Raw genomic sequence first — 16,675 nt, 5'->3', positions numbered from 1 at the left:
CGCATCTGACATAACCTTCAGGCCTACCTGGCTTAGGCTGAGGAGAGCCATGAGGGCCCCCAGCAGCCTGAGAGCTGTCCACCCAGCACGTCCTCGGTATGAGGTGACAGGGGAGGCCCCACGTGCGAGCTGATAGCATCTTTCAAAGAGGACAACTTGAAAGCTGAAAAGGTGTTCTGCCCTGTAACCCTCCTGAGAAGGGGCACCAGGAGTTAGGCTGTTCTGGTTCTCTATATTGAAGACAGAATATTCAAACTTTTTTTTTTTTTTTTTCCTGGTAAAAATAAATATTCTTAGCTGTTTCCCTCCCTTCCCACCTACATGTGAAAAAAAAAAGAAAACGCAACAGAGAAGGAGTCTGCTGTCCTTTGCTGTTCCTCTTCCCAAAATCAGGCTCTTTCCAGCACACGGCCCAAGCAGAAAACGCGACTCTTTGTTAAAGCACTGTGATATATTATTAGCTCCCCCCAAGCCTAGTCAGACAGAAGGATTCTACTGTTTTTATTTAATTATTAATAAATTCTCCAACTGTTTGTATGGCAGTAGCAAATAAAAGTCCAATTAAAATTTGGAATCCCTTGTAGTAGGTGCTTCCACACCTACCTCCAGTGTCCTTTTGCATTACTGTCAAAAGCAGAATTTCCCCCCGTATAAATTTTCCTGTTGGAAACCACCGGCATCTTCCCTTCTAAACAGCCTTGTCAGAGAGCGGACTAAGGCAAATTACACTGAAGCCAAGAATATGCCTATTCTGGCTATATACTTATTTAAAGTCAAGGACATTTTAAAGAGCAGCTCCGAGCTACTGTAGAGATGCCAGCCTATGATATTTTGTGAAGTATGTCTATGAAGTAAATAAAAATAATAATGAAAATCCCAACACATAAATAATCTTTAATCAGAGACATAACCCATTACACAATAACCCTGAAAACTGCTGTATACCCTAGCTGTTGCTCTGCAAATAAAACACAATCCACTATAATTAAAATGCTCTAATATGCATTATCCATCCCCAGAGATGAATTATTTAAGAAATTACAAATTGGTACTTTTTCACTAGGTGCCTCATACTGACACATGAATAGTCCTTTCTACTGAAGTAAACTGAATTACTCAAATGAACAAGAGTGGAACATTTGGGCTTTTCTTAACAAACACCCATGCCCCTCTAATTCTCTGAAAGGTCTTTTTCATGTCTAAAAAGGCTGTCTTATGCAGCTTCCAGAACTGTAAGGATTCCTGACTGACTAGTGAGATGTTATTTTTCTTCCAGGAAAGAACGATTAATAAAATATTGCCTCAGCAATGAGAGATGATAATACATTTCTAAAATAAAATAAATGCATAAAATAATATTTATTTCATGCAGTTAGAGATACCTACTGAAAGTTGTATCTCATCTTGTCTAGGATATAGGTGTTCTGTCACCTATACCACGTACCAGATCGTAATCGCAACAATGAAAAATACCAGAGCTTTTTTCCCAATTTTTATGTAACATTATTCAGATCTTTGTAACTTTCTGATAGAAGAAGACCGTATGCCACAACACAACATATACACAAAATGTCTGAGTTATGGAGTGTTAAAGAAACATAAACATGGAGCTGTTTCACTTTTATGAATTTATGACTTGGTATCATTCGAATGTATGTTTTACGGTCTGATTTTTGAAAAAGGCCTCACATGATCTCTCATTTCGCATCCACAGCTTAACAGTGTTAAATTCAAATCTGCACCCATAGTATGCACAGAAGTAGGGTTATCTTATCAATATAGCTGGCTGTGCTTTCATAGCATATGTTGTACTGAACATCCAAATGACATTAGCTACATCCAAGTCTAGCTATTATAAAAAGGAAAGATTAAGGGCTTAAGGTTTTTAAAAACAGACAATTCCCTTTTTTAGTGTTTTTATTATATATAAACAGTATGTGTACACACATATATATGCAAACGCTTCTTAAAGAAGTAAGAGAATAAAGAACTTCCATGCTCCTGTAATGATGCCCAAATTAAAACAATTGTAATAGCTCTGTTCTGAAACATTTTAATAAAATTAGGACAAAGTTTGTCTTATAAATATCTAATTAACTTTGAAAAGGTATGAAAAATAATCAAAAATGTAAATTTTGTAAATTTACAATGCAATAATCCCACATTCTGAACTAGGATATAATGGAAATTTGCAATCTCTTCCCAACTGAAGAGAGTCACACACAAGAAAACATGGCCATGCCCTAGTAAGGATATAGTTTAAATCAATCCCATTTTTATCAGCCTGCAGCTTCGCATGAGTTTGAAGCCAGTGGCTGGAGGTGAAAGATCTCTGCACTAATTTACTGCACCACTGAAACGCTTCCTCATCCCTCCTTTGACTCCAAATGAGTTGAAATCTGTCTTCGTATAATTTTCCTGTTGTATCCTAATATATTCAACAACTTCTATGAACACTGAAGATTTCTCTTCTCCTCCCTAAGCAATGAATGTGAATGCATGTCAACGCCAGCAGCATTCCCTGGCCAATAACAGATTTAATCCTCTGGACCTGAATCCAGCGCAGCAACCTGCACCCACAGTCACACAGGTTACCAGGAGCACGTTGCCCTTCAAGCCTTTATATAGTTTGCATTTAGCCCCTGTTTTCAAAACCTTTGAGAGGCTTGCACAGCATTCACGGAAGACAGCCTCCTCTTCTTTAAATGTCAACCACTCGTGACAGCTTTGCCCCTCGGGAACTATGAATCCTGAAGGATGAATCTGGTGCTCTCACAACAGGGCTCCCTTAGTACCCAGCTTCCTCAAAAACAAGCTGAACACACAACCTGTGAGCATGCACACTAAGGGGAAAAAATAAAGCAGAGACTACTGCTTTAGGAAGAACTACCAGGATCATTTTATTTTATAGATGCAAATCAACTTCTGTTTTTTTTTCTTTAAAAAAAGGCACGCATATTCCTATTTACATATATACATATACAATGAGCTATATATTATACTATGCATAACATATACAGTATTAATTATATCTATAACTATATATATATAACTATATAACTGTATTATAGTATAATGCACATATAAAGTATTAATTATAGCATATATATAACATATATAATGGGTTTTAATACCATAGTCTTTGAAATTGCCTGGAAATTTGGAGAAATACTTTGATTTCTGTTTCTACCTGAATTTTATTACAATTTCTGATGAAAACCTGCCTTGTGCTCAGTTCTAATAAATCATTATTGCAGTCAAAAAACTTCCATACTTGATAATTAGAAGCAGTAAAAGAAACATATTAAAGACTGCCATGGATTTGGGACAAACGCTTCATCCAATCTGGAGTCAGCTGGAGATATGTCCACGTCGAAGCCAAAAGGAGTGCCTTGAAAACATATGCAAGTTCTTGGCTTCTGGGCCATCACTAGAGAAGGTGGCACTGGAAACCACATTAAGACATGCTATTGCACAGAGGCCAGAGACACCTGAGAGAGTCTGCTGGGTGTTTAATTCAGTTTAATTCGGTGCAGCCGCTACTCTAAGCAAACAAACCGCTGCAGTGCTAGAGAAGGATAATTTCAGTCCAGAGGGCTGATGTTAAACAGCCGGACCAGGACAGAAGCTGGTACTCATAGATGCTGCATGGCATCAACCCCTTCCTGCAAGGGCTACCCTGCAGGTGGCCTTCCTGCTCGGCACTTGGGGGCATAGATGGTTTTATTTGCATTTTTCTAATGGCTTTAAACTGATAACCTGAAGTAAGCACTGAAAGGCAGAGAGAGACCTATGCTTACCTCAGAAGCAATAAAGGCCCAGAAAAATAAAATGTTAGCAGAAATGAAGAGAGCAATATTTGTGAGTTAAGGCAGGATGGGCTGGGTCTCCAGTGATGCTCTGCTGATTTATACTGCCCGAGGTCAAAGGAGCTCTGCTAACTTTCAGCAACAGAGCCCCTGTCCTATTTATCTAAAAGCATTCTGCATCTGAATTTTCTGCACACTTATTTCAACTGCACATCCACAAGACTGTAAGTGAGTCTAAGGCAGTCTGTTTACAGGTACATCTATCTATTCAATGTGCATGCCTTACACAAAGCACACACACCAGCAGAGGGGCGACAGACATGTTAAAAGCTCCTCCTCTTATTTCATCTCCACAGAAGTAATCAAGCCCTTAATGGCTTCAAAAAATGTAGCATGTTAGTCAAATATAGGAAATTTAAAAGCTTTGCAGATAATATGCAGCTTCTCTTTTTTCTTACTGTGTCCTGAAACACCCCACAACCCCAATTTCATCACTTTCAGCACAAAATTACGATGACACAGTGAAGATTTAGGTAAAAAACATAAAAAACGTGTTTTATCATATCCAACAGCACATTGCTGAGGTCCTTCTGATAAAGAAGGAAATTAGACATCAGCATAAGGAATAAAGTGCCTGTTTAATCCTTCTTCCTCTGTGGCTGTGTCACAAGGCAGACCTTTCCATCACACAGATCCTCATTGCACTCAAAGCTACTGCAGAAAGCTTTAAAATGAGATATATGGGCCATTCTGCTTAGCTCCTCTGAAGTCTTTAGGGCCCTGTGTGTCTGTCAGATTACAATTTGCCTCTGGCAAAGAGGCCACTATTTTTTTTGCAGAAAATAAGAGTCAAAACTAAAATCTGTTTTTAAGAAACTAAAACCTCATTGTCTAGGTAACTATTCTGGCTATGCCTACCCAGTCAAGCAAAGTTTGGAGTATCAGTTAGAAGGAAAATTAGGAAAAAAATCAACTGACTGTTAATGAATTTGGGAATTCTCTCTGGTATCCATGTGAGGTGGTTTAAAGAGAAGTCAACTTTAAATTCAGTCAATTAAGAACATGATTTAAAAGCAGCTTCGGGGCCTGCCCCCAAGCCAATTTACCAATTTTGTCATTTTGCAATCAGATTTGTGTATCTTATGTTAAAAAAAAAAAAGAAAAAAAGAAAAAAAAAGAAAAAAAGAAAAAAGCCACCCACACCACACACACACACAACAAACAAACAAACAAACAAACAACAACAACAAAAAACAAGAACAACCTTCTTTCTGTATCAAAGGAACAAACAAATGGCAAATCTGACTAACGCTCTGTTGGCTTCAACAGGCTTTGGATTCATTCTCACCATTTCCTTCAGGGAAACAGTATAACAGTCTATAAACAAAGTACAATAAAACATAAGCAATTGGAGGAAATATATTTTCCTTTTTTATTCTTTTTTTTTTTTTTTGAGACAGTAAACTGACTTGGAATAGTAACAGAAATGCAGTTTAAGTTGCTGGTGGCCTTTATTTTTCTGTTCAGTTGTCCTGAATTATGATGGAAGATATTAGTTAGCAATGCACTTACATTATATTCTCAATAATTACTTGTTTTGACTTTGAAATTCACAGGAATCTAAGAGTTACTGTTTGCAGATAAAAAATATAAAAAGATGAGGTATAACCAATGCTATTATAGCTAATGACAGGAATAAACTATTTGTACTTCGTAATTTTTGGAACTATGTCTATAATCTAAAGCATGGCTCAGAAACCCATTTTATTAGGCACTGCAAAAAGCCACAGCAAACAAAGAAGGCATTTTCTTCCTCAAAGATCTTACTTTAAACAATAGACAGCTACTGTTTATAGACAGAAGAAAATACCCAAATGGCATAGGAATAACATTCTGTTAACACTGATTAGCAGTCATCTTGGCACACAAGAAGATAAACCATTTTTTTGTGTCATCATAAGGAAATGCAAGCTCTGTAGGTCATCTATCAAGGGCAATATCCTCAGTATCCTCAAAGATGAACTGGCATTCTGGGCAGATAAGGGAGATTTTGTAAATTTTTGGATACCGTATGAAAGGTTAGGAGAGACAGGAAGAGGAGAGACCATGAGAGACATCAAGAGTGAAGGTAAATATATTGCATTTTGGGGGTTCATCCCCAGTGGTCATATTCTGAGGTGCAATACCTGAGGCATAACACAAGCATGCTAGACAGACAGACAGACAAGGAAGGTGGTATCTTAAAGATGTTATGCAAAAATATTCTGGAGGATTTGGCATAGTCTGGATAGGAAGACATGAGCAGACAATAATGACAAATGCATTACATGCCTGATTTGTAGGAAGACTGGTGGCAGGGGCTATGGCAATGGAGAAATGTGCAAGAACAGTGGGGGCTGGAAGGCAATGTAAAGCTCTGTTTCTTTTCACAAGGGCAGAAATGAGGAAAGGAGGTGTTCCAAATAAAATAAGCCATAACACCTTAAAAGAAAAGAATTCAATTCTATTACTGATATTTAGGTAGTCAGGAACTACATTTACTTACATTACCTAGATGATTAATGGCAAGTTTTCAGAAAAGATAAACTCTTTAATGTTAAAAATACACTGGTTGTTCTTCATAAGAACAATAACAAAACTGAAGCACTAAGTACTTATTATATAGCATGTAAATTTGCAGCGAGCTTATAAAATTAAATACAAGCTTTCCTCATCAAGGATAGCAACTATCACTCAGAGACTGAGCAATACTCCCCAGAAGTCAGTGTTACCTAGGAAATAAAAGCAGTGCTATTTGAAATGTTCACACAGACAGGCCTGAACTACAAAGGTGAGTGTCTTATGGTCTGGTATTAGCAATAGTTTGTTCGAGATCTGAGGACAAATTCTTATAAACATAGACATAAAACACAGATAAGCTTCTTTCATCCTTATCAGAGAGCTGATCAATCTGTAACTAAACATCAGTGAACATGAGTTGTTCATTCCCAGTCCAAAGAAGAACTCCAAGTTATAACAATTAAAAAAGGTGAAACAGATACGACGTTGCTCAAGGGTCAAAAATCTGCATCCAAGCAGACTGAGCATATGCATGTCTTGACTTCATTAATTTCATGGAAAAAATGTACAAGTCAGTTCACAATGAAAACTCAGCCCTGGGGTAATGCATTAACCACTTCATTGGCTGCTCCACCACTTCCTTGCTTACCTTGAGTTATGAGCAACTGCCCGATACCTTGCATGTTTCTAGCTCTTAGTAGATGTAAAAACTCTTTTCCACGACCTTTTTGACAAACATTAACTGCTTTGGACACAAAATACATAAAAGTGATAGCTCTCAATTTTTTGCAAGATGCTTCCTACTGTACCTAGTGCCACATCCACGTTTTTGTCCGAGGGATCAGATAATTGGACACTTACAAGTTGCCTCATCCAAGGCAAGAGAATTTGTCTTAGCAGAGGCTGGCACATCCAGTTTTTATAATGCCCTTTCTTTACTATCAGTAAATCATGTCAGAGAGTAGAAAAGTCAATACACATCCAAATGGATGCAATGACCATGTGGGGTGTGTTCTGACTTAGGTTAGGATAGAATATATCAGATAACGATAAATTATTACTATTACAGCAGCAAAACCAACATATACTGAGTAACAGCTTATTTTAATTCTGCTTTCAGTTCTTCCCATTATCATTTCCTTCTTAAATTTCCTGATCTTGCTTTCTGTCTGAACATACTTTTCTAAGGAAAGTTTGAACATCAGATCAGCCATCCACGAGAAGTGAAATAAAGTCTTGCCATAACGAAAGAAATCATTGCATCCTTGCTTTAAATAGCTCTCTAGTCAAGATGGCCACAGTTGGAGAGCCAGCATTTGGCAAGAAACTTCCTCTCAGTGGGAAGATATCTTGGCTTCTTTGAACGAAAACTTGCTTTGATTTGGTACCTTCTTTTCAGTACATTCTTAAAGTTCACAATATAAGGTCTGCTGGAGTGAAATCTTGTCGCTGACTTGTTTGATTTTGTACCAAGCCCCAGCAACTGTGGAGCCACTTGGTACATGAGTACTACTAGAGTACCCTCAAACGTACACTGAAAAGCATGGGGAAGCTAGTTAGCATGGATACCAAAGCCTGGAGAAAGAGCTCCTACAGATCTCACAAGCTCTTCAGAAGTATTACTGTCACCTTGATTTGAAGGAGCTGTTACAAGCTAAAACAACGGCTCCACAGAATTTCAGTTACTTTGAGTATTTGTATTTTAAGTATCACCTTGAATACAACAAAACAGATTTATTTCAATATCTCAGGGAACGTCTGCCCAATAATGAATGAAAACCTACCAATCCCCCACCCGCCCTTTTTAGAAGAATGTGTTTGTTGCTGTTGAAACAGAAAAGTCACGTAAGCAATTTCAGCTGAGTTGTGTATCATACTCTAAATTTTGGAAACCAACCACCTTTCAAGTTATAACACCTTGAAAGCCAAGATTCGGAGAGAAAAGCTGATCCACCTTAATAATAGTAGCACCATCACACTTCAAACACATTGGTACTGCCCTGAGAGTCTGCTAAGTTTCAAACTCCTCTGTTTTTGGGCTCTGTCTTCTTGCATATCAGTGAGGCAACACTTGCATCTTAATTTATTAGAAATGAAGAGTTTATTAGAAATGCAGAATACTTCTACGTACAGATAGACCTTTGTTTAAAACCTCTGACCTCTGTCCATGTGCTTGCAATTCTGCTGTAAAAAGAAAACCCTTGCACAATAACTGCAGCTGTGCTGCCTTGTGTCAGGGCACAATTCACAGAGCTGAAACCATGTCAGGAGCCCGCAAACCCTTGCCTTCCTGATGCCAGTCACTCTACCTGTCAGTCTCTGAAATGAGCCACTGCTTGGACGAAATTAAGGCTTAAAAGGCTGCTAACACTCTTTGTTTCTGGAAGACAAACAAAGCAACATTCCTTCTGATGTTGCTTTTTTATTTCTCATCAATGCAGCTCACATAATTTTATAGCAGGTCTACTTTCCAGACAGAAAATTAGAGAAATAAATTTCCAATTTTCATAGAAAAGTAAATCCCTTTCTTTGAGTGAAACATTCTCCCTAAAAATAAAACATGAGATAAATGGGATTTGCCCTGAACTTTGGGGAATAACTCCATTTTATCACTGGACCACTGGATATGTCTACCTATCACAATCTCATACTCTTTTTCTGTCTTTAGTTTCCTTATAAGCATGTAATATCTCTTCCTCACCTAGACCTGCCAGACTGCCAAAGAATTGCTTTGAGACAAAAATGCATCAAGTTTGTCTTTCAGGGAAGTATTTTTCTATTTTTTTCCCAGTACTTTCATAGAACTAACTTCATTTATTACACATTAACAAGCACTCCAAATAGAAGGTGCACTTACAAATCTTTTATTAGCATAAAAACATTTGGATCCATTGGGGGACAAATCAGCAAATTTTTGCAATCTGGATCTCAGTACAGAAAGCAAGCTGCAGTGCCCAGGAGCAGTTTCCTTACAATTAACTTAATGCTGGAATGGTGCTGCCACACTAAAACAGCATGATGAATGTACGGTAATGGTTTTTAAATGTTACAGTGTGTTAGTATTTGTTTCTGCAATTGCTTGCAATGAAATCCAGACCACAGCAGAAATTATTATTAAAAAAAAAAAAAGAAAAAAAGAACAGAAATAAAAACATAAAAACATCCACCCACTCCCTCAACATTATAACTGGGTGGAAAGGAGCAGAGGAGAATGTACTGCTTGTCTGTCATCAATATACTAAGCCCAATAATAGTCAGATGCTACAGTTAAGGAACATCTTAACAGGCTATCCATTGAGCCAGTATCAGTACTTCTAATGCAATACACAAATGCAAGTTCGGGACATTAATACATATCGGTGTCATAACAGGCACTATACAAATTCAAACATGATTGTACAAATTAGTAATTACCACTATAAAATGCAAATTAAAACTTACACCACAGACTTTCAGTTACATTGTATTAAGATGCTCTGAAACAAAGCTGAAAAATGTCACCAGAGAATAAGACCTACAGCTATCCCATAAAATTCAGACTGTTGCCTACACAAACTAGCATCTACCTAGGTACAAATGCACCTACATCTTTACACTGAAGAACTGCTGGTTTTATCTTTTGTGTATCTGAGGTTGGCCGTTTCCCTGCTTGGGTTTGCTCTGATGACATCTGATCTATGCAACTGTGCTCAGAATCAAAGGACTTTAAAAGCAAAACTGGAAAGGAAAGGTCATACAAATAAACGCAACTATAGGAACAAGCTTCTGAGGAGTTAAAAATGACCAGAGTTGGTTTTCTCCAGGGTAGAAACTTCCCAAGATCAAGCCTGAGATCAATGGCAATCTGAAATCTTCAAAAGCTTGAGAAAAGACAGGGATTTTTTTGGCCATGCTGCAAAAAATCAGAGGGTTTGTTACTGAAATAGCCAACAATTTGGAAAAACTGAAAAAAAAAAAAAAGCTGGAGCATGTTGTGGGCTGAACAGGCTCCTCCTTCCAACTCAAATACGAGAATTACACTTGATGCGTCCAAATTACACTAAATAGATTACATTCAGGTAAAGGATATATTTAGGACATTATTTTTTTTTGCTGTTGTGAATTTTTGGTCCAGTGTGCCTCATAGTTTTGGAAATAAATGTCTTTTGTTCTGAAACAGTAGTTTTGAGTAACTTTAACCAGCTGCTTCCAAAGGAAATGCTTGGAGAGTCCCATTGCTCTGGGTCTGCTGATTATGCCCGGTGTCAGGACTAAGAGGAATGCTATATAGGTCCTAATTTCAGAAATGGCATTGCAGCTAGCAAATATAAACTATAGAATGCCCTTGCAGATGAAGAGGCTAAGATACTGACATAGTTAAAAAAAAAAAAAAAGCATTCTATTTTACTTTCATAGATTGAAGTCAAATACACATCATTAATACTCAAAGCTATTTTGATGGGTAGTTTGAAAATCTGTGAAGAATATAACCTGTTAGAGTATGCCGCAGATTAAACTATTAAAAGTCTGATATTTGCTCAAGTAATTTTCTAAGTGGCCAGTTACTCCAGACTGCACTAGGAGAAAGCTACACATTTAAAAGAACGGGTTTCAAATTTTCTCTGACTCCTGCCTGAACAAAATTTTGATTGAAATCAAAGTGGCAGCACTGATAACACAGGGTTGACATAACAAATGCCATAGCCAATTTGAACAATTATGAGCCCAAATCTGCCGTCATTTACATATATATGTGATTCCAGCTGGTGAGCAGCAATTATGTATGCACAACTAACAGAGAATACTTTTTTATGTAACTCCAAGTTTTGCCACAAAAAATACAATGGAAATTCAAGTCAATAACATTTAGGCAAAACAAGAGATGCTTTAAGGAACATTTTGCAAATTACCTTGATTCAGCTATGTGTCCTAAACTGTGCAAGAATCTGATAATGATGTGTGGTTTTGCATATAAACATAAACCTAAGAATCTGGATTCTTCTCACAGAGGCCACCCCTGTAGCCCCCCGCTACCAAAGCCTTGCCACATAAACCCAATACAACTATACATTCAAAAAGAATGCAGAAGGATGGACTAAGCATGTCAAATACAGCAATGAGCCAACATTATTTTTGTATCACAGCTGATACATTGCTATTTGTGCTGCTCTCCCCTGTGGGATAGTGAAAGTTGTGCTTACACGCCTGCTTAAGCCACCTTTGCCATTAGAGGTCCGACAGTTACACCATCGAGCCTGAGCAGGAGAGCAACTTCTGGTGAGTCTGCTTAGACCACCGTAACTCCCTAAGCCACAGAAATATCAACCACACCACTGTAGTGGCCACCATGATCAGTTGCTAAATTGCCCTCCAAATGCCAGTGGTTTTCACAGTGTAACCCGTGAATCTCTAAGAATCAATAAATTGCCTCTCAAATGTCTGCAAAGGTCAACTGAGAAAAGCAAGTCTTTTGCAAACAAGAGGTCTGCATCTCCATAGGAATTAAAAAAAAAAGGTGCCCATAGATCAACAACTTTTCAAACATCTAACTACTTACATTGCACAGAGCTCAGCGAGTGGGGTGAAGGTGATGAGATCAAGCAGCGTCTTTCAGTGTACATGACAATAAGGTGGGAAAGTTCGTTGCTTTGTTTCATACATCATTTCTTTCACACATCCCCCTTTCTGTTATGATTTGATAATGCCATATATGGTTCATCTACGAGTGCATTTCACTAGCTAAACCGAGCCATCACAACCTTTTCCAAATGAAATTACTCAACTCATGAAAAAGCCAACATTTATATAACCCGTTGTTTAACATTCAGATACAACTTTAAGATTCCACAATAATTTCCTTATTTATTTCATTTGCTCTCTATGCTGCTTCAATACCTATGGATATTATTGGTCTGTAAGAAGACCTGTTCTTAATTTAAACCAACCAACCAACCAACACAAACAAACAAAAACTTGGGAAAGGGGAGCTTTCTTTTACTAAGAAGAACATACAGTTTGAAGCTATCTTTTTGTTAAAATAGTAAATGCTGATTTCAGTATTTCACTTAAAATGGATCATTGCATTTCTATGTTTTCTTATGAAAAAGTAAAAATAAACCAAATTACTGTAACACATGCTTATCTGCAAAAGCAAGAGCTAGGTTATCTGATCCTTTCTGAGGTCAGTAACTTTAGCTAGATAAACCAGGTGCAATACTGAGTTCTTCCATTTACGTTACATCCTTCTTTTATTACTTTTATTGAATGCTGAGTGTTTCGGCAGAGAATACCTGCAATACAACCAGTCTGCATTTAATAATCAGCTGTTTCTCAAGAAATGGACAACAGCAGACATGGCCACAAATTACCAATCATCTCACAGGGAAGGGCTGCAGCAAAACATAGCGTGTAAAACTGTGAAATAAAATGCAACTCTGACTTGCTATGCTACAGCACAACACTTGCTCTTTTGCTGGCATACCTAGAAACATATATTGAGAACAAATGGTGCATTTGACCTTACTGACAGTAGCACCGGAGGGAATCCTGTGTTGTTTCAGAGCTGATAAACCTGTGTATATCATCACTGAAGTGCAATTTGTTCTTATTTTTCTTTAAAAAAAGCAACCATCCCAAAACCAGAAAAACCCTCCCTACAACGTTAAAAAAAATAGATATATAATAAATATATATATATATATATTCACCTAGCACTGGTATTTTAAAACACATTGTGTAAGTAGATATACAATGACACTTTCTGGAAAGGAAGTAAGGACTTGGTTGACATCATGAGGGTAAATTAAGTTTATGCATGTGTAAATACAAATCACAAGATTCTACGTTTATGGTGTGATATGATAAATGAAATCAACCTTGCATGATTCATGTTGAATAAATTTACTGAACTGTATTTCTTACCTCATGGGCACACACATTAACCCATGAACAGAAATGATTCCTTGGCACTATGTTTCTTTTAACAGAAAACTCGTAAGGACCCACTGTGGTAACCAAATAATGCATAAAGCTTGCACACTGAGACAATGGTGGGGAGGTTACACGGCAGTGAGGGGCAGATAGAGGCAAGACTGCAAGATTTTCACCCCTTCGAGTCAACAAGGGAGTGTTCCAGCTGACATATGCAGCCTCTGCTTGCCCTTTGTCATGTATGTGTTTCACCTCAAAAACTGTCAGTGACTTGTCAGAATCAATCAGAAAATCTAATGCAATTCCACAATGATGTACAAGTTTGGACAGCATGACATCAAATTTCTGGTAGTGTGTGTCAAGTACCATATGAAAACAGATGTCCTCATTACTCCACTGCTTTGGTACAAAAGAGTACATCTTACCTTTTTGACCCATATCTGGCAATTGGGAGATTATAATAAAGGACAGCAAGCGATTCAGCCTCTAGCTAGTACTTTTATTACATAAATCGAATTCTAACGCTCCTTATCTTCTGGCAAAAGAAGTTTGCTTTATCAACCACAGTTTTCCTGCTGGATATTGCTTTATATATGTTCCACAGACTTAAAAGTCACTGTGTCAGTACTTCATGGCCCTGAGATAACCCACAGCCTTGCTTAACACAACAGGGGCTTCCAGAGCTAGAGACATTAACTGCTGCAATGTGAACAGCAAAGCCAGAGCCTGTTACTGAGTGGTTGTGCAGCTCCTGGATGGAGCCCGTGCCCTGCAATACAGCCTCACCAGGGGGTTACATACATCCCAGCCCTTTCCTACAGCCAAAACACTCACTCCCAATAAATTCTAGGGTCTTTGTGTGCCACAGTGCAGGTAATACATGGAAAAGGACCTATGGCTGCAAATTTATCCAGAATAAAAATACAAATATAATATATTTTAACTGCATATTCTATTTCATTATCTTAAATAACACTATACCAACAACCTTCTGTTTCATTATTAAACCACGGTGTATAAAAACTAAATAGTCTTCTCGAGCAATACTTCCCCTCTTTGATACCATCACCAAAGCTCTACTGATGCTATGCAACAGAAGAGAGAACATTTTTTAAAAAGGTAATAAGTTAGGATGCCAGTAGACTCTAATTGCCCAGGACTCTTTTGCCCAGCCTGTATGTAACTCCCGAAACTGGTGAAATCCCCAGATGAACTAGTCTATCCAAGACATGCATGGATAACCATCCTTCAGGACATCCTTGGGGAAACAGGCAGATTCCCTAATTCTTCTGGTACAGAACCTAAGGGAACCCTATAAGCTGTGATATATTAGCAGGTAAAAGAAGCTTGATACAAAACAGATTTAACTGTAAAAAGAATAAATTCCTACCACATGTAATTAGAAGGAGAGGAATAATTTTATCTCTTGAGGAAAATGCAAGCACGCCTCCCCGTGCCAGATAATACCCAGGAATAGACTCATAATTAGGTGCCTCAAGGAAAGAACACTGCTCTCCCTATTTGGAGAGAAATCTGAAATCTGAATCTTCTTAGAGAATTCTCTTTGTGCTAATGGTGAATGTCTAAGTGAATCTTTGTCTGCTGTTTGTGCCTCCCCCTTGCTTGCTGAGCTCTTTGGGGGTATACAACCTGCTGCTGTTGAGGATGTCTGCAAAACCATAAGCCCTCTCTGGGAAACAGCTGGAAATGAAGCTTTTGTGCAAGGATGGGCATCAGCAAGGGAATAAATCTCATCTGCAAGAGCTCACATTACCTATTTTCCAGCAAGAAGGTTTGTTTGCATCATGCCACTCAGCATAATATAATACAAAAATATAAAATAGTAATATCCAGAAGTCTGCATAGCTATTCCTGCGCAAATTTCTAAGCAAGTTACAAACAAGAGGAAGGAACCAGTACCAAGATCTGGTTTTTGGAAATATATGATCTCTGCTTTAATAACAGGTTATGCTACTGCTATTTCCTAGAACACAGTACAGACAGATGACTACAATGAGGACAGAATTGCCATCACTTGGAGTAAGGTGGAATCAAGCCTCTGAATCCTTTCAGTTAGTGGCTTATCTACTGACAGAGCCAAAAGAGATCCCACATGGTACAAGAGATGGTAAAAGTTTGTGATTTGGTTTGAGGCTGCAGTTAGCATGCTCACTCTCACAAGCACCTGAGCAGCTTATCTCAAGTACTTATCAGCTTTGCTCAACACTAAATTAGCCTGACCTTTAATTTTCTGTGGAATTAGCTCCTCCCGTGTCCACTCTTTACAGAGATTTTAGTAACTGACTTTCCTCCAAGAGTTTCTTCCTGTATTTCACAGCTTCTTACTCTATGCTCAGCCTTTCCAGCCACCCACATCCAAACAGAGTAGTATATACTACTAGCTACATTTTAGTCCATTACCACATCTAACATACTTTGAGTTAAAGCATGGTTTACAAGACTATGGCAATATCACCATATTTAGCACATGAAAGATTTACAAATGATATGAAGACTAAGGTTGGCATACTGCATTGCAGGAGAAGCTGTATTGCAGGTACTATAAAAGGCCTGTATACCTCATTCAAAGTCGGTATTAAACTTATGCTGGTGCACAGTTTGGAGGCACCACGGCCGCAGCCCAGGATCCTTTGGAACACACTACATGTACCTACTTGACCTCCGACACGTTGTATGTTATGGCTACTCCTCATATAGAGGCACTTATTGGATGAGGTCTACCTAGACCTTAGTAAAGCTTTTGTCACCGTTTCCCACAGTATTTTTCAGAAGAAACTGGCTGCTCATGGCTTGGATGGATGTAGGCTTTGCTGGGTAAAAAACTGACTGGGTGGCCAGGCCCAAAGAGTTGTGGTGAGTCGAGTTAAACCCAGGTGGAGGCCTCTTACAAGTGGTGTCCCGCAGGGCTCAGTACTGGGGCCAGTTCTCTTCAGTATCTTCATCAGTGAGCTCAGTAACTTTGCAGATGACACCAAGTTGGGAGGGAGGGTTGATCTGCTTGCGGGTAGGAGGGCTCTGCAGAGGGAGCTGGATAGGCTGGATGGGTGGGCCGAGGCCGACTGTATGAGGTTCAAGAAGGCTAAGTGTCAGGTCCTACACTTGGGGCACAACAGCCCCGTGTGATGCTACCCGCTGGGAGAAGAGAGGCTGGAAACCTGCCCAGCAGAAAGGGACCCAGGGGTATTGGTCGATAGCTGGCCGAACATGAGCCAGCAGTGTGCTCCGGTGGCCAAGAAGGCCAACAGCATCCTGGCTTGTATCAGAAATAGCAAAGCCAGCAGGACCAGGGAAGTGATTGTCCCCCTGTACTCGGCTCTAGTGAGGCCGCACCTCGAGAACTGTGTTCAGTTTTGGGCCCCTCACTACACGAAGGACAT

General features: G+C 38.7%; 1 protein-coding gene across 1 annotated transcript in view; it reads right to left on the bottom strand.

Annotated features, from left to right (window-relative positions):
- Positions 1–16,675, bottom strand: part of CYP7B1 (cytochrome P450 family 7 subfamily B member 1) — a 123,951-nt gene that overhangs the window by 54,740 nt on the left and 52,536 nt on the right. The gene's annotated exons all lie outside the window — the stretch shown is intronic.

The sequence above is a fragment of the Anser anser genome, assembly GCF_964211835.1.
Source record: "Anser anser genome assembly, chromosome: 2".
In the NCBI taxonomy this organism is placed as follows: domain Eukaryota; kingdom Metazoa; phylum Chordata; class Aves; order Anseriformes; family Anatidae; genus Anser; species Anser anser.
The sequence above is the reverse complement of the archived record's forward strand: the minus strand, read 5'-3'. Positions and strand labels throughout refer to the sequence as shown.